General features: G+C 39.9%; 1 long non-coding RNA gene across 1 annotated transcript in view; it reads right to left on the bottom strand.

Moving 5' to 3' along the window:
• The window catches only part of LOC138854033 (uncharacterized), a 43183-nt gene extending 26847 nt beyond the window's left edge, over positions 1-16336 (bottom strand). Inside the window, exon 1 of the long non-coding RNA XR_011393216.1 lies at positions 16171-16336. This is a non-coding gene — a long non-coding RNA (uncharacterized lncRNA). The remainder of the gene's footprint in view (positions 1-16170) is intronic.
• Positions 16337-18819: the final 2483 nt, after the last annotated feature.

Raw genomic sequence — 18819 nt, 5'->3', positions numbered from 1 at the left:
AAACAGAAATCAAATCAAAGCAGATTCTATGTCTTGGGTATCCGTAGTTGTGGAATATGTATCTGGAAAAAAAGTTGGGACGTGCAGTTTTGACCATCCCAAAAAATTCCACAACCTCATGACCGAAGGAGAGCGCAAGTCTTTGTCTTCTAGTAAACTATTTCACCCTGAAATGGGTTACTCTTCAGTCCATGAAAGCCAGTGTTACAACACGTACTGTCAGACACCATTTAAAGGGAACAAGAAGATACAGATCACGCAGATCATGGGAAGTAAACCAGGGTAGTTACAATCACTCCAGAGACAGAGAATTTTTAGTGCCAGGAAGAAAAAAAAAGCTGATGCCAAATTATAGAAATACTACATCTCAGATCACTACTGAAGTGGAGGCAGAGTCAGTGACCTCCACTCCAGAACAACAGATATTAGTGCCATCAGCAAGACAACATTTATTTTTGCAAATATACAGGGTCTAAAGCCAACAACAAACAAAATACCTTTCATCACTTGGTTGCTCACAGAGTCAAATGAAATATTTGCGGCCTTCACAAAGACCCGCATAAAGGACCACTTTGACAACGAAATATGGATCCCAGGTTATAACTTATTCAGATGCGACAGAATAAACAGGCAACTATGGGACGGGGGTTGGTTGGCCTGTATGTCATAGTCGCTAATTTGCTTGGAACTAAACTCCTCAAATGATGTAGTTGAAGTTTCAGCAGTAAAGGTTGAAAACCAAAACCATATCATTGTGGTTATATACAAACCTGATGCAACTTTCCAACAGTTTCAAGAACAGCCTTGAAATTTGACTGGAAAATCTTCCAACTCCTGCCCCAAACATCTTGATGCTGGGCGATTTCAACTTAAGACATCTAAACTGGAGAAGTGTAGCAGAGATAACCCCAGAAGGCAGCTCAGTTGAAAATTCACATAAACATGAGCTATTAAATCTGCAACAAATTCATCTTAAGGCAACAAATAGTGGAGCCAACAAGACTGGAAAATACACTTGACTTCTTCTTCACTAATAACGATTACCTGGTACGAAATATAACAGTATCAAAGACAATACACTCAGATCATAACAAAGGAGTACAAGGCTCCTTATGCAGGGCTCCTGGCCAGTATTAAATTAATTATGAAGGTTTCTTCACTAAATTCAACTTCAATAACAAAAACAAATCAACATTGTCCTAAATGAAACAAGTTGAGAAGATATCCTAAACAACACGGATCTAAACTTTTGCCTAGAAAGAATTAACTTTGTGGCACTTGAGGTCTGCTCAAGGCACATTCCATTAAGAAAAAAAGAAGATAAGATATAAACTAGAAAGAGACGCTCCCTATACAGGTGATGGCGAAGAATCACATAGCTGAAGATTGAGACACTTATGCAGCATATGGGAATCTTTATTCAGGAAACGTTTCGCCACACAGTGGCTTCATCAGTCCAATACAAAGAGGAAGGCGTAAGGAGAGGAGGAGTATGAGGTAATCAGTCCCTCAGCCTGGAGTCGATGTGTTCAGTCCATCAATCTTGTAGAATGTACAGCATAGGGCCGTAGACGTGGCTTATATACTGTAGTGAGGTGACTTGAAGCAGACGGAGGCGGGATCATAGTGGTACCATCCACTAGTCGAAGTAGGTCTTTGTCCAAAGGTTGAACAAGCTTGTTCAACCTTTGGACAAAGACCTACTTCGACTAGTGGATGGTACCACTATGATCCCGCCTCCGTCTGCTTCAAGTCACCTCACTACAGTATATAAGCCACGTCTACGGCCCTATGCTGTACATTCTACAAGATTGATGGACTGAACACATCGACTCCAGGCTGAGGGACTGATTACCTCATACTCCTCCTCTCCTTACGCCTTCCTCTTTGTATTGGACTGATGAAGCCACTGTGTGGCGAAACGTTTCCTGAATAAAGATTCCCATATGCTGCATAAGTGTCTCAATCTTCAACTTGTCGGTTTTTCAAACCATTCATCACAACTGTCAGACACTGCAGCATCATGGGATCTTCTTACAAAGAATTCTTCTACGCTTGTTCAACCTTTGGACAAAGACCTACTTCGACTAGTGGATGGTACCACTTTGATCCCGCCTCCGTCTGCTTCAAGTCACCTCACTACAGTATATAAGCCACGTCTACGGCCCTATGCTGTACATTCTACAAGATTGATGGACTGAACACATCGACTCCAGGCTGAGGGACTGATTACCTCATACTCCTCCTCTCCTTACGCCTTCCTCTTTGTATTGGACTGATGAAGCCACTGTGTGGCGAAACGTTTCCTGAATAAAGATTCCCATATGCTGCATAAGTGTCTCAATCTTCAACTTGTCGGTTTTTCAAACCATTCATCACAATCACATAGCTGCTGAAAGGGGCCAGAATATCTAAAATACAGTTTAGCCCTTCTTTTTGATTATAATAATATCTAAAATATGAAAGGTAGCACTGGTCAGAGAAATAGCAAATATCGAGCTTAAGTTTAAGGAATCTTACAGGAGACAAGGAACATAGGAACTTAAAGCCGTAAATGAAATTGAAAAAACAAAATACTTCTTTTCTGATGCAAAATCTAGAGCAAAAACAATCAGTATTGGACCCGTGCTTAAATGAGACGGGACACAGATGACAGCTTAGAAATGAGTGAGATAGTGAAATCCCAATATAACTCAGCGTTCAGTGAGTCATTAATCAGATTATTATGGTAGACAATCTAAATGATTTTTTTATAACCGGGACTCAAAATGCTGTTAATTCAAAAATTTCTGATATCCTAACACCAGAAGACTTTGATAAAGCAATAAATACACTCTGCCTCAGGCCTGGAAGAAGCAAGAAGCCCCTTTCACGTGCCTTGAGTATTCTACGAGAGGGAGCATGGACACAGGGGTCATCCCACAGTCACTAAAAACAACAGACATAGCTCCACTCCACAAATAGGGAATTAAAGCAGTTCCAAAGAATTACAGACCGGTAACAGTAACGTTCAACTTAAAAATCTTTAAAAGGGTTCTCAGAAGCGTAAGATCTTCACCCACTTTGATACCCATCAATTACACAACCCAGGGTAACACGGGCTCAGAGCAGGTCGCTCCTGACTATCCCAACTACTGGACCACTAAGACATGGTCTTGGATGCTCTGGATGACAAAATGAAGATGTAGTATACACAGATTTTGCGAAAGCTTTCGACAAGTGCGGTCAAGGTATAATACCACACAAAATGCGCGATAAAGGAATAACAGTGGTTGGTAGATGGATCCATACCTTCCTAACACACAGAACACAAAGATTTATAGTTAAACGAAAGTCAGAGGCAGCTACAGTGCAAAGATCTGTTCCACAAGGCACAGTACTCTCTCCCATTCTGTTCTTCATCATCATATTTGACAGAGATGTAAGCCACAGCACCATATCCTTTGCGGATGACACTCGAATTTGCATGAGTGTCATCCATCGAAGATATTGTAAATCTCCAAGCGGACATCAACCTTATCTTTATGAGGTTCAACGAAGACAAATTTCAATTACTCCCCTAAGAAAAGTTCGAAGAAATTAAAACTGTATCGGAGTATAAAACAGATTATAATCACTCAAAGCGAAAAACTAATCTGAATGATCTAGGAGTGATAATATCAGGGAATCTCACTTTCAAAGGTCACAGTGCATCTACCACATCTGCTAGATAATGAGAACCTTCAAAACCAGGGACGCCAAGCCCATGATTCCCTTCAAATTGCATGTTCTTTCTAGGCTGGAAAATTGCTGTACTCTAACGGCCCCTTTCAAGGTAGGCGAAATTGCAGACCTCGAGAGTATACAGATAACTTTCACGGCACGTATAAGTAAGACAAAGCACCTGAATTACTGGGAACAGTTGAAGTCCCTTGATTTGTAGTCCTTGGAAAGCAGGCGGGAAAGATACATGATAATATATGCTTGAAATATCTTAGTCCTTAATCTGCACACGAAACTCACTCCCTATGAAAGCAAAAGACTTGGCAGGAGATGCAACATTCCCCTAATGAAAAGCAGGAGCGCCACGAGTACACTAAGAGACAACACAAAAAGTGTCAGGGGCCCAAGACTGTTCAACTGCCTCCCAGCATAAAATAAGGGGTGATTACCAATAAACCTCTGGCTTCGAGGAGCAGGAGGAGATTCATAATCACATTTGATAAGTTGGTCTTCACTAATTCCTAAGTCGTATAAAGAAGAAAAACTATAAATGTTTGAATGTGCGTGGATTTAGTACAGATAAGAAAGAGATAATTGCCAATGTTATGAATGAAAAGAAGTTGAATGTTCTGGCTCTTAGTGAAACAAGCTGAAGTGAGGTAGGGGAGTTTCAGTGGGGAGAAATAAATGGGATTAGGTCATCAGTATCTGAGAGAGTTAGAGCTAAGGGGTAGCAATAATGTTGAAAGGTCAGTTATGGAAGGAGAAGACGGAATATAAGTACATAAATTCAAGGATTATTTGGATTAAAATAAGGGTCAGGTGTAAAAAGTATTTATGCTCCTGGAGTGTAAAGGAAAGATTTTGGGAGAAGTTAAGCAAATGTTTCAGAAATTTTGAACTGAGAGTAGTTGTGGTAGGGGACATGAATGCTAAAGTGGTAGAAACGGTTATAGTGGGCGTGGTAGGTAAGTTTGGGGGTGCCAGGTATAAATGGTAATGGGGGACCTTTGAACTTTGTATAGAAAGGGATTTGGTAATAAGTATTTTAAGAACAATATAAGTATGCAAGATATGATATAGGGCATAATGACAGTAGTTTGTTGGACTATGTATTAGTAGATAAAAGACTGATGGTAGACTTCAGGATGTACATGTTATAGAGAGGTCACACATATATCTGATAATGTTTAGTTGTAGCTACAGTGAAAATAAAAGGAGAATGGTATGACCAAGTAAGAGTGAGGTGAAGGTTTATAAATTAAACGAGGAGACAGGGTAAGATATAAACAACTATTTGAAGAAAGATGGGCTAGTAAGAGTATTGGCAATGAGGTTCAGGAGGAACGGGATCGATTTAAGAAAGTAGTGTTAGTGATCAGCAGAAGTTTGTGGTTACAGGAAAGTGGGTGCGAGAGGGTAAAGGAGCGACTGGTGGAATGAGTAAAGAGAGTAGTAAGAAAAAGTTAGCGTATGAAAGGTTTTTACAAAGAAGTGATGTAAGGAGAGAGGAGTATATGAAGAGAAAAAGGGTGGTTAGGAGAGTAATGAAGGAATGTAAAAGGAGAGCAAGTGAGAGAGTGAGCGAGACGCTATCAACAAATTTTGCTGAGAATAAGAAAAAAATTTGGAGTGAAATTAATAAGTTAAGAGAGCCTAGGGAACGAATGGATTTGACAGTTAAGAGTAGGAGAGGAGAGTTGTTAGATGGAGAGTTGGAAGTATTGGGAAGATGGAGGGAATATTATGAGGACCTGTGAAATGGTGAAGTAGATAAGGAAGATGTGATTTTGTACATTGGACAGGGAAGTATGACATCTTGTAGGGGTGAGGAAGAGCCAGTTGCGAGTGTGTGGGGGGGGGAAGTGTGTGAGGCAGTGGGAAAAATGAAAGGGGATAAAGCAGCTGTGGTTGATGGGATAAAGGCAGAAATGTTGAAAGTAGATGGCGATATAGTTGTGGAATGGTTGGTGCTATTATTTAATAAATGTATAGAAGATATAAAGTTTCTTTTGTATAAAGGCAAAGGGGACAAAATGAGAATAAGTCTGTTGATTATACCTTGTAAAATGTATGGCAGAGTTGTTATTGAAAGAATAAAGAGAAAGACGGAGAGCAGAATCGCAGGTGAACAAGGAGGCTTTAGGAAGGGTAGGGGGTGTATAGACAAAGTGTTTACAGTGAAGCATATAGATGAGCAGTATTTAGATAAGGGTAAAGAAGCTGACTCATGAATGCGTAATAACATGATTACACACTCGGTATGGGAAAAAAAGGTGAGTGGAGCACTGAGGAGTCTGTGGAGACAAGACCGTTATCCATGGAAGCAAAGAGGGTAATGTATGAGAGTATAGTGGTACTAACACTCCTGTATGGGTGTGAAGCATGGGTGGTGAATGTTGTTACAAGGAGAAGGCTGGAGGCAGTGGAGATGTCGTATTTGAGGGCACTGTGCAGTGTGCATATAATGTAGATAATCCATACCATGGATATTCGGAGGGGCAGAGTTTCCAAAAGTATTATCCAGAGGGCAGAGGAAGGGTTGTTTATGTGGTCTGGACATTCAGAGAGGATGTAACAGAACAGAATAACTTGGGGGTAAAGGAGGTTTTGTTTGCTAGGAGCTTGGACTTGCAGCAAGCGTGCATGAGTGTTAGGACTTGACGTGCTGTTGGAGTGTGAGCAAAGTAACATGAAGGGATTCAGATAAACCGGTTAGCCGGACTTGAGTCCTGGAGGTGGAAAGTACAGTGCTTACACTCTGAAGGAGTAGTGTTGATATGTTGCATTTTTTTGACTGTAGTGTAGGCACACCTCTGGCAAGACAGTGATGGAGTGAATGAAAGTGTTTTTTTTTTCTTTTTTTTAGTCACCTTCCCTTGGCCGATATGTAAATAAAAATGTGTTATATATATATATATATATATATATATATATATATATATATATATATATATATATATATATATATATATATATATATATATATATATATTTGGTTGTTCCCTGGCCAGCCTCACAGACAGTACTATTGACACTCAGGATGCTAGACCATCACACCACAACAGATCATAACGCTGCAGCTGCCCACCGAAATCTCTAGCTATGTTTTCCTTCTGGTGCTGGCTGCTTCAGGGAGAGTAAACTGAGACTAATTTCATTGTCCCCCTGTTGGGTACTAGTTACACCAGCAGTACATCGATGTAGTTACAGCAACATAATGGGAAATACAATAACACACTAGCAAAGCATGAGAAAAAAAAAACAGGAATGTTAAGCAGTAAAGTGATGACGTTATACATCAAACACCAATATTTCAGATACATTAAGATAAAACACCGACTCCCAGACTGATTGACTGATTACCTCATCTTCTATCATCGCATATCTTTAATGAAATAATAATGCCATTGGTTGACGAAACGTCTTCAAATTAAGACTTCCAGATGCTGCACGAGCACGCGCGTGTGTGTAACGGAGGTTAGGGTGGAGGATGAACAAACACTGGAGTGTGGAGGTCACTCACACTGAGCATCAACTGGGACTACATCAGGCAAATATTGACCTCCTCCACTGTTTACCTTCACCTGGGAACAGTTAACTCTGGCATCCGTCTAGCGGCTAGCGGAGGGACGATGACGCTGCCTCTGATTCTTGTGCTGTGTGAGCCACGCTGGTTCAACACTTCACATAAAAATATAATAATTCCGCATTCGTTTACTTTCCGTAATATCGTTCGAAATGTTGCGTTACATTGTAATCGGTGCTGGAAACTCTTACAGTATCTGTCAGTTTTGTTACTGAGAGTCCGTGTTGTTTGGGCTAGGAGGAGCTGCTCTTGTGCGGATTACTATTATTATTTATGTAAACCCGTAATCTCGTGTGAATTATTAAGAGTAACGAGACGTATAGGCTCGATCCTTCGCTCACTAATCCTGACTAGATTTCTGACCGGTCAGGATATTAGTATTTCTCTCTAGAACGGAGATACTTGATGCTGAGCCAGCAAGGTGGTGGTAAAACTATTTTCTTCTCCAGTTACTGAAAATTCTCTCCACCCATTCCTTGCCCTCGCCAGTACTGCAGCTAATTATAATGCTCCCTTTCCCTGCCCATACGTCCTCAGGTACGTAAAACGTTCCCATGTACGTAAAACGTTCCCAGGTATATGAACAAAAACTATTAGCATACACAGCAGACGTATTACAGTGACTAAGGTCTAGTTTAACTTGAAAAATAAATGTATCAGTATTTTATTTTGCATGAAATACACAAGTGATACGAGGGAAGGTTAACAATTTGTTAATTCTTTATGTGGAAAAGTCTATAAGAATGCAGAGCATGACTCAAAAAATAGTAATAACAAGATTGTAAACAAACCACGGAACGGGTGGGGCTTGAACCTGTGTAAAGCATGTTTGGCATGTCTTCTGAATATCTCCTGTATAGAATAATAATAAGATATTATCTCCTTTATATTATAACAAGGTAAAAGGACCCCATTGGAAATAAGTCACTCTGACTTTTTTAGGTTATCCCAGGTCATTTACACATATGCTGCTATGTATGATAATCTGTGTAACTGTATTTGTGTATACCTGAATAAAGTTACTTATCACGGACCCGGGTATATGCTGCTGCTTACACCTACGTCAGACTGGTGTTAATTTCTTGGACGAGATGAAATGTTATTGTTACTGGGATTTTAAAATTACTAAATTTAGTAGAACTCTGTGACAGAATTAAGAGTCTTATGACTCACCTGACGTAATAAGAATATGCATAAAATTATTAATTTTTTCTTATAGTTAACGTAAGTTGTGGACGATGAAGAAGAACATAGTGTTGTTGAAGCTGTTCTTCAGCAAGATTTTTGATAAAGGTTCTTACAAATAGCTGATGAAGAGAAAGTGGCGGAATGTAGAACTGAACTTTTCTCCTGGATCAAAGCACAGTTGACAGGTGCCGAAGTATTGACAGAAGTGGTGGGTAAGGCTAATTAAAAGTGCTGCTAATGTTGCTTTTATGGGATAAGTGTTGCATGATTGTAATAATAAATATGGAAAACGTAAGCAGACATACTATTTTTTCAAGTAGCATATATGCATATTTTAGCTAAAAACTGAGGTTTGTCAGAAAATGATTGAAATGTCGCTGAATCGTCGAAGTATGGGGGACCTTAAGTGTCTGTCCACGCAGCATGAGTTGTGCCAGAGGTAAAAAAAAAACAAAATAATAGCGCCTTGTACATCCCTCAACTACCAATTGCAGCTCCTGCGTGGTCGGTCACTCACCTGCACGAAGCCGAGTGGAATTTTGTCCTACCTTTGCCAACACTTCGACACCTGACTAAGAACGACTAGTATGCGCAGTGTGTAAATTCCTATGTATAACTTGAAGCTCACACGTGAGTCAATCCTTGTCTACAAAGATGTTACTTCTATGAGCGTCTCTGTATTACCATGAATATTGTCATCTTCTTGTCTTACAAAGCAACCTTACACCTCCTGCCGGTGTTTACCTAGCAATAAATTGCTACCAGTGTTAGTTGACCGTTGTGAATGGTGTATTGGGGTGGTAGTATATTAGATACAACTGAACTTTGAAATAAACTGAAATACAATAACCGTTATTATTTCTTAGCTGTGCCGTCAAGGCGCCTAGTTTATTGCACACTCGCGGCTCATCCCGTGAACGGTAGGGCAAGAAAATACGAAACAGGGTTATAGAGGTCACAATGGGTCTTTGTGAGTCCCCAGTGAGCAATGTTACATCACTAGATAGAAGTATTAGTCATTTCATATTATCCAGTTGCTTCATATAGTTGGTGTACACAATACAGTATGGAATACGATCTCAAAAAATATCTTTTTTTTTTTTTACCACTAAAATACATTGGTCATAAATGAGTTGTAATCTCATCTATAAAAACCTTTTTTTTACATCAAGTCGATGCAAAATCTGGATACATCCTCAAGATTTCAGATATCATTATCAAACTCAAACCTGAAAGGTTTGCGTGGAAGTGTCTCTGAAAGAACAGTTCTTAGTTCATCAACAGCCTGACTGGTCACAGACCAGGCTGCGATTAAAAGAGGGAGGATCGAGCCTCCATTCATTGCACGGTATGATCCACATAGGTCATGCAACAAAGCATATTTAACTGGGTAAACAAAAAATATGCAGATCACAGGAGCCAGTGAGTTAACAATAATCGTCAGTGACCTAGAATAAGGAGTGAACTATTACAAAAAAATCGAGGACAACCTAAAAAATGGACCTTCAAATTAATTTTAAGGACACTATTGAGCTTTAATTAGGATAGGTTAACATCGTGGCCAGAAAAAATGGCAGATATCGCCTGACGCATGTCAGAAAAGTGGGAGAGGAACTCTGACGTGGATAAGTATATGATTCAAATATTGGGGAACCTACAGTATAAACAAAACTAGATGTGTTCTGATCACTGTGGAATCCAAGATAAGTATTGTCTGTATCCCGTAACTGAGTCTTCAGTGTCGACGCATCGGACCTAAGTGACGGGTCTGTGTAATATTAAAATATCTAGGTGTAAAATGAATATATTTCTTTCACTGTGCGATCTGAGAAAATTATCCTCATAACTTAACAAAATTAGCAGAACAAAATCTGCAGACCTAAAATCAAGTTGAAGCTAGAAAATTGGGACTTGTGCAGTTCAATAACATCGCTAACCTTACTTTTTGGAAAACACACCAGGGCTGAAAATTTGAAACCGATCAGAAAAGGCATTCTCCAGTTAAAACAAATTCCAAAGATTCCATTTTTTTTAATTTAGTATACTGACAAATCTACCTACACACAAATTAAACATAATGAACACTATCCTTTCCATAAGATGCAACAGTCACTATATTTTAAAGCCTCCAGAAGACGCAAACTTACTGAACATGATTCAACGGGAATAAAACCTTCACAATAATTTACATATATTGATAAATGTGCGCCAACACGATTGTCACTCTCCACCATCGTCGAGGTAAGAAACACCTTGATGAACGTATGGAGGTGGAAGAGGAGAAAGAGGAGGAGAAAGAGGAGGAGGAGGAGGAGAAAGAGGATGAGGAGGAGGAGAAAGAGGATGAGGAGGAGGAGAAAGAGGATGAGGAGGAGGAGAAAGAGGATGAGGAGGAGGAGAAAGAGGATGAGGAGGAGGAGAAAGAGGATGAGGAGGAGGAGAAAGAGGATGAGGAGGAGGAGAAAGAGGATGAGGAGGAGGAGTAAGAGGATGAGGAGGAGGAGAAAGAGGAGGAGGAGGAGGAGAAAGAGGAGGAGAAAGAGGAGGAGAAAGAGGAGGAGAAAGAGGAGGAGAAAGAGGAGGAGAAAGAGGAGGAGAAAGAGGAGAAGAAAGAGGAGAAGAAAGAGAAGAAGAAAGAGAGAGGAGAAAGAGAGAGGAGAAAGAGGAGGAGAAGGAGGAGGAGAAGGAGGAGGAGGAGGAGGAGGAGAAAGAGGAGGAGGAGGAGGAGGAGAAAGAGGAGGAGAAAGAGGAGGAGGAAAAAGAGGAGGAGAAAGAGGAGGAGGAAAAAGAGGAGGAGGAGGAAGAAGTGGTGGTGGTAGTAGTAGTACTGAAAGTTAATGGCACCATTCCAGCCAACCTGGAATGAGTTCTGCAGCCTTGTCATAGGGAACCTGCATTTACCAGTAGTTGCATGAATCTTGCCCTAGTTACGGTACACCAACATGGAAATTATGAAGCCAACCGGATGAAGCATTCTTCTGTTAAGAACTAAATAAACACGAAAATTGGAGGAGAAAAAAAAGTAAAGAAAAGGAAAAAAATTCAGGCAAAGACTTAAAAATGTCCCTTGAAGGATATCTAATTAACGAATTTTATAACAATTATATAATGTGAATCACTGATTTCTGTGGTATACCTTGAGAATTTCCCTTCGGATAAGTTTCAAACCTGTAGTGTATTATGCTCAAAGAAAGAGTTTCACTGTTAGTGAGTTGTGTAAGTGACCATCCGTCTTACACAGGTTTCAAACCTTCAACACTGATGTACGTTACCAACACCGTTATATTAGGTTTAGTAAGCTGGGTGTAAATTTGTGTTTTATATAAAAAATAAGTTTACTCGTGTGCAACATTCATCAGATGTCAAGTTCAGAGTTAAACACCATCTCTGATTATTTCAATTGTTTACCATATTAATTCTGATGCAACTCCTTTTGCTTGTTGCAGAGACTAACTTTTATATTGCATTTCGGAAAATTATTATATTATTTTTTTGACACACGGATCTTCTCCCACCGACGGAGAGCGACCCGTTAAAGAAGAAATATTTTCACCATCACTTACTCCACATTAGTCTCGTTAGAGGTGTACTGACACTACGCCTCAGATGTCCTTTCAAACTGCAGTTTCCACACCACCCCTTCAGAGTGCAGGCACTGTATTTACCACCTCCAGGGCTCAAGTCTAGCTGTGCCGTTTCCCTGATGCCCTTCAAATGTGTTGCCTTGCTCACACTCCAACAGAAGGTCAAGTCATAAAAGCCACTTTCCTCCACTATTTAACTCCCCCCCCCCCAAGCATGTTGGATGTCCAAGCCCCTTGCATACGAAACCTCCTTTACCAATTCCCTCCAAACTTTCCTAGGACGACCCCTACTCCGCCTTCCCTCCACTACAAATTCATTTACCCTCCAGGTTATTCTGTTATGCTCCATCCTCTAGCAATATCTAAGCCACCTCAGTAGCCCCAGTTCAGCTCTCTGGATAATACTCTTAACCCCTCACCTTCTAATCTCCAAACTACGAATTGTGTGCGCTAGGAGCTTGGACTTCCAGCAAGCATATGTAAGCGTGTTAGATAGCGAATGGAGACAAATGGTTTTTAGAACTTGACGTGCTGTTGGTGTGTAAGAAAGGCCGGAGTTGAGTCCTGGAGATGGGAAGTACAGTGTCTGCACTCTGAAGGAGGGGTGTTAATGTTGCAGTTTTATAACTGTAGTGTGAGCGTGCCTCTGGCAAGACGGTGTTGGAGTGAATGGTGGTGAAAGTGTTTCTTTTTCGGACCACCCTGCCTTGGTGGGAAACTGCCAATGTGTTAATAATAATAATAATAATAATAATCACGCCACATGTTTTCGGACATGACATCTACATTGCCTCAAGCCTCCTCCCTGCAGCATTTAAAACCCATGTTTCACACAAAAGTTGTTGGTACCACTATACTTTTGCTTCCATTGATAACGTTCTTTGTCTCCAGAGATGCCTCAGTGTATCACTCAACATTTTTTCTTCGTCAGTTCTGTGGTTCACATCGTCTTTCATAGACACATCTGCTGACAAGTTCTCTCCCAAGTACATGAACACATTAACTTAATCCTTATTCCCTCCTTCCAATCTGATATTCAGTTTTTCAATGCCTATTTTTTTTTTTTGTATTCTCATCGCCTTGCTCTTTCCTAAGTTCACTTTTAATTTCATTCTTTTACATACTCTCCCAGGTTCGTCCATCAACCTCTGCAACTTCTCTTAAGAATCTCTCAAAAGCAGTGTCATCAGCAAAGTGTTTTTCTATTGAAAAACAATTACTGTGGCTCACTGAGGTTCCTCAGAGTAATTTCATTGAATTTTCACTGTTTCACGGCTTCTTTAGGGTGTTGATCTCCAGCTCCTGGGCATTTACAACTCTTTGGCCTCTTGATAGGTATTACATAATTTAGAAAATCGACAATCAGATGAATGTCTAGTGAAGCACTTCGTTATATTTATTGTGGAAACATTCCGTCAGCCAGTGGTTTCCTCAGTTCAGTGCAAAGAAGAATGGCGTAAGATGTGAAGGAGCTTGAGGTGATTAGTCCCTCAGCCTGAAGATGCTGTATTTTCATCAAACTGATTAACTGAACACATCTCCAGGCGGAGGGACTAATTACCTCGAACTTTCACATCTTCCACCGTTTTTCCCTCTGTATTGGTCTGATGAAGCCAGTGACTGGTGAAACGTTTCTATAATTTAGAAACCCAAGTGCTGCACAAGTGTCTCATTCATCCTCTCGAGACTGTTGATCTACAGCCACTAGACCTCACGAATATGTTGACCTCATACTCCTGGGTCTTTTTTTTTTTTTTTTTTTTTTTTTTTTTTTGGTGTCGACATCCGGCTTCTGAACTTCCTGGGGTTGAGCTATAGCTCACAGGTCTCTCTCGAGAGCTGAGCTGAAGCTCATCTACTTCATGAAGATTTTCATGCATATTTTCTATGCATAATGCCTTGAAACAATTCTAATGCTGATAGTAAGCGAGAATAAACACCTGGTTGTGTGTCCAGTGATCTGTGTAATAATGAAAACTAGACTTGTCTCAGCAGCTGGAAGATCACACAGAGGGAACAAACACATCCTATAACGTCAGTTCACTGTACCTAACAAGGTATCACTTGTATCACATAGCTCTGGTAGAGAGAAATGGCATAAAATACTGACATGAAATAAAAAGAGGCACAAAAGCAGTATAATACGAGTCTTTATTGACAACGTTTCGCCCACACAGTGAGCTTTATCAAGTAACAACCAGAACTGTTTGTGACTTGATAAAGTTCACTGTGTGGGCTTTATCAAGCAGATTAAAGATAGTATTATACTGCACTTGTCTCACATGAACCTTGAATGTCTGTACCTAAACTCACTTTAGAGGTCTAGCAGCAGCACCTCAAAACCTTCAAGAAGACTAGGAGTGCACCTTAACTCTATTAAAAAGCAGAAGAAATCAGTACCTTCAAGAGGCCCAAGAGCTTCAGCTCGACACTCAAGAAGCCTGATACTTATAGCTTACCACCCTCAAAGTTCCAAGAAGCAAATGAGTTATAGATCAACACCTCAAGGGGCACAGGATCTATAGATCACGTCGAGGGGCACAAGAGCTATAGGTCAACACCCTCAAGAGAAAATTGATCTGAGCGTCATTCCAACCAGTTACTTTCATAATATAATGAAGCAAGTAAGATATTTATCAGGTTGGTGATGTCCACCGAGTCTTCCACGAATTTCCAGACTGAGGGAGAATAATGGTTTCCAGGGACTGAAGGTCTGGTTCTCCCAGCATGGAATCCTATAGACTGATATTTTTTTTTTAAACTCTCAGATGTTTTTCTCTTGTGTAAGAAGATATGCTAGAACTTAACATTTAAAACATATAAAAAGGAGGGAGAAGCTTAAATTTTTTTACAATTTCGTTTAATAAAATTAGAAAAATAAGACTTACACGGACCAAAAGTAAGAATCTCCCATTGAAAACACTTCATCAGTGCTGAGTTTGAAGGAGATCGTAAGAGGCGTCTTACATCTATCCCGCGGAAACCAATAATTTCCATTTATTTAACTGTATAAAATTTACAAGTCTGCACCTATCTTCAACCTTTGTGTTGTATTATCAGCAGTGTAGGTGTGACATTCTTTACTGACGTGTTCTGAGGATATTGAACCAAAATATATCAAAATATTTTAAATAAAATTAGTATATTGCCTCCTACACAGTTTATTTATAGTCGAGTCAGTGGTGTAAGATACAGGTGTGAGTAAGATACAGGTGCGAGTAAGACACAGGTGCGAGTAAGACACAGGTGCGAGTAAGACACAGGTGCGAGTAAGACACAGGTGCGAGTAAGACACAGGTGCAAGTAAGACACAGGTGCGAGTAAGACACAGGTGTAAGACACAGGTAAGAGTAAGATACAGGTGAGAGTAAGATACACCTGCGTACCCACCTGGAAACCAAACACAAAATGCGTTTGAAATTCTTGCATGAAAACCAATATTGCACTCTGCATGGGATCAACTTCATCATCGTTCTGTGTTTACTTTCCATCGTGTTGATGCTCATTTAGCAAAATCTAAATGGGACTTTAACAAGGATATGTAAATCAGTAACATAACCCAGGGTTCTCTTATTCATTCACAACTTAGTGACGTAAAGCCAAGAATTCTATAATCTTTATTGCGAACAATCACATTTATGAGTTATTTAACTCAAGTGGTCGTGGAGGTTCGCTAAACCCGTATGGGTCATTCATCGCAAGATTGAAAATCAAGGAAATCAAGGACCAAATGGAAATAATTCACTTTGACTTTCGTGGGTTATCCTAAGTTTTCTACACATATGCTGCTATGTATGATAATTTATGTATTTATGTGTACCTTTACCTGAATTAAACTTACTGGCATGGTAGTATCCTTTCTAGTGTGCACTTAACGGACGGAGGATCGAGCCTTCACCACTTGCGCTAAATGACCGACACGGGTTTAGTGATTAACACACAAGGATACCTGCGATATCTCGCTACCGAGTTGTAACAACGATTTACTGACGGAACTAGCACAGAATTTAATTAAATTCTTCCCAGGGAAGTACATGTTAAAAGTTTCCAGTAAATACAGAAAACATGTGAGTGGACTCATGGAAGAGAATTATCGTAGTAACTTACTGAGGTTAATTATCTTAGAGGATGTCTCGGGCTGTGGTGATCTTGCTTGAAAGAACACCCAAACAATACTCGTCCTTGACTCGACGTGCTTGTACCAGGACAAGCTGAGTCTTTGTCTCAGTCACTGCGGGAGGTGAAGTAAGCCACAGTATGCTTCCTGCTGACTCTTCTCTGCGCACCTAATTACATCACTGTGATTTATACCCCAGCCTGGGGCTCTAGCCTCTGCCAGACGTATGTGCCTTCTCAAAAATAAGCCAATTAAAGCCTGAGGAGAGACCAGGGCCCGGAGCTCCACAAAAACTGACGGAAGACAACACCGGGTACTACAAATCTAGCTTCATTACATAATTAAATGTAAAGTTTTTTTTCCTTGTTGCATCTCTAGATGTTCATAGCCTGAGGACACTTACCGTGGCATCGTCCAGCCTCACGCACTACCCACCATGCCACTTTCCACAGGTACTCACCAATTATTTTTTTTTTTTGGTGGGGAACACTGAAGGTACTAATTTATTATGTACTCTTATCCATCCTGTAAAAGTGTTGAAAGCAGCGAGAGCAAGCAATGACACAAAGTACTTGATAATAAACCCTGAGGGACTTACGTAGAGTACACTTAGGTGCTTAATGAAAGAGACACAAATGCATTTGTCTCTTTTTCAGTTAGTTGGCTAATAGAGTGTAAAGTCTATCGACTAAACGAGGGTTATTAAAGACTGCATGTCACCTGTTCACCACCAGTCAAGAATACTTTAATCCCTAAAATAGGGATTAAAATAAACTCGGTGTATTTACACTGACTTGTACCTCTCACTCTATATATCCTGTGTTGTACACCTGGATATATTTACTGAAGTTGCTTGAATAAAATCATGCGTTACATGCAAACTGAAGATATTCACATTTTCAAGTATATTATTTTCATTATAAGATACGCTGAAATATAGGTTTATACAGTGTGTGTATTGCTCAAGTGGACGTTACAGTATAAGGTCAGAGGATCAGAGTTAAAGTTAAACATTATAGGTGACTTTTTTACAAGCAGAACCAACGTCACACCAGAGTCACTCTTACACATTCTTTGCTTTTACAATATTGTGAAGTCTTTTTTCATGGACAGGACAAAGATGCCTTCATTAAATGTATTAACCACAGGGGCGGCTATTAACGCAGGGTAATCCGTGAAAGTCAAGTACTCTGGCTTATTTCCATTGGAGTCCTTAGGTCTTACTCTAGGACTGGGTTGAGTTCCTGTTTCTGGCTCTGTTTAAGGATGTCAATTTACAGCTCCTGGGAAGTTTGAGGGTACGAAGCTGCAAAGGTAGACCTCCTGAATGTGTTAAACTAAAGCTCCTGGGCCTCTTGAAGGTGTTGATCTTCATCTTGGAAGGACTGAACTATAGCTCCCAGTTCTCTTGAGGGAGTTAAGCTGCAACTCCTAAGCCTCTTAGGGATTCTGAGGTCTAACTAGTATACCTTTTACGTGTACTGAGGTGGCTGGATACGGAGATAATCTTTCTCGAAACACGCAGCAAAGAAAACACGTCTAATTTTTACTGTTTTCCATACGTGTTATCCATCGAAACGGGCGGATACTTGTTTTGGTTGTCGCAATTTTCTTTTTCAAAAGTTTCCGTGGGATTGACTTCCAATTTTCAGTGCTCGTCTAATTTTCTTAAATTAAACGAGCACTGAATTTCTCCTTTCGTTATTAGGTAGTCCTGGTTATAATGAACAAATTTTGAAAATGGTTTCTGTGCGATAATTTAAGTTTTTTGTTTTTGGACTGGTTTAAAATTTGTAACCTTTTTTATTTTTTTGGATCTTGTAGAGATTTGGTTTGGTTTGGACTACGTAGGTGCCAATTTTGAATTTTTCTTAAAAAAAAAAATATGGGATACTGGTATGAGAAATTATGGATATGAATTTCACAGGTACAATCCTGAATTAACATTTCACACACACAACTGGGAAGAACTCTGGCACATCTAAAACAGTTTCAACTTATACAGATGTACCTCGGAGACAGGTGGGACTTTAGGAATAATGGGTCACCACATTACACATTCGATGCCCACATTCTCAGCTCCCCAACTCACACATCTGGACATTATTTTATGTGACCATATAGTTCTTGCATATTGATTAATAAAAGAATTTAAAGTCAGTATCACTGGCTGTATTAAAATTTGTTGTGGGCTGTATACATTACTGACAAGTTACTTTGGGCATAACAGATTTTATGTTAGTATCTTCTTATTTATTGAACACGATTCCAATAATTATAACACAAGTGTACATAAAATTAAAAGATACGAAATTATTCTCTGGGTGATATAACCTAACGCTCGATATTATACCACATATAAGGAGGCGAACATAACTTACTCCAAGTCTCGCGGTGTTCAACATGTCCAGTCATTGCGTCCAGTATTATCTTCATTATCAGCATATATCTGACTTATTTCACAGATCTGGACCTTTCAAGATACACAGTCTCTTCGTTTATCCCGACATTAAACCACACTGCCGGTATCTTCTCTGTCGCCTCCGAATACACTGGATTAAATGCCCACAAATTCCGGTCCTTTCTTCCGTTACGCCATGTTCCGGCTTCCTTCCCAAAACATTTTCATATATATGTAT

This window comes from Cherax quadricarinatus, chromosome 47, assembly GCF_038502225.1.
Source record: "Cherax quadricarinatus isolate ZL_2023a chromosome 47, ASM3850222v1, whole genome shotgun sequence".
Taxonomy (NCBI): Eukaryota; Metazoa; Arthropoda; class Malacostraca; order Decapoda; family Parastacidae; genus Cherax; species Cherax quadricarinatus.
The sequence above is the reverse complement of the archived record's forward strand: the minus strand, read 5'-3'. Positions and strand labels throughout refer to the sequence as shown.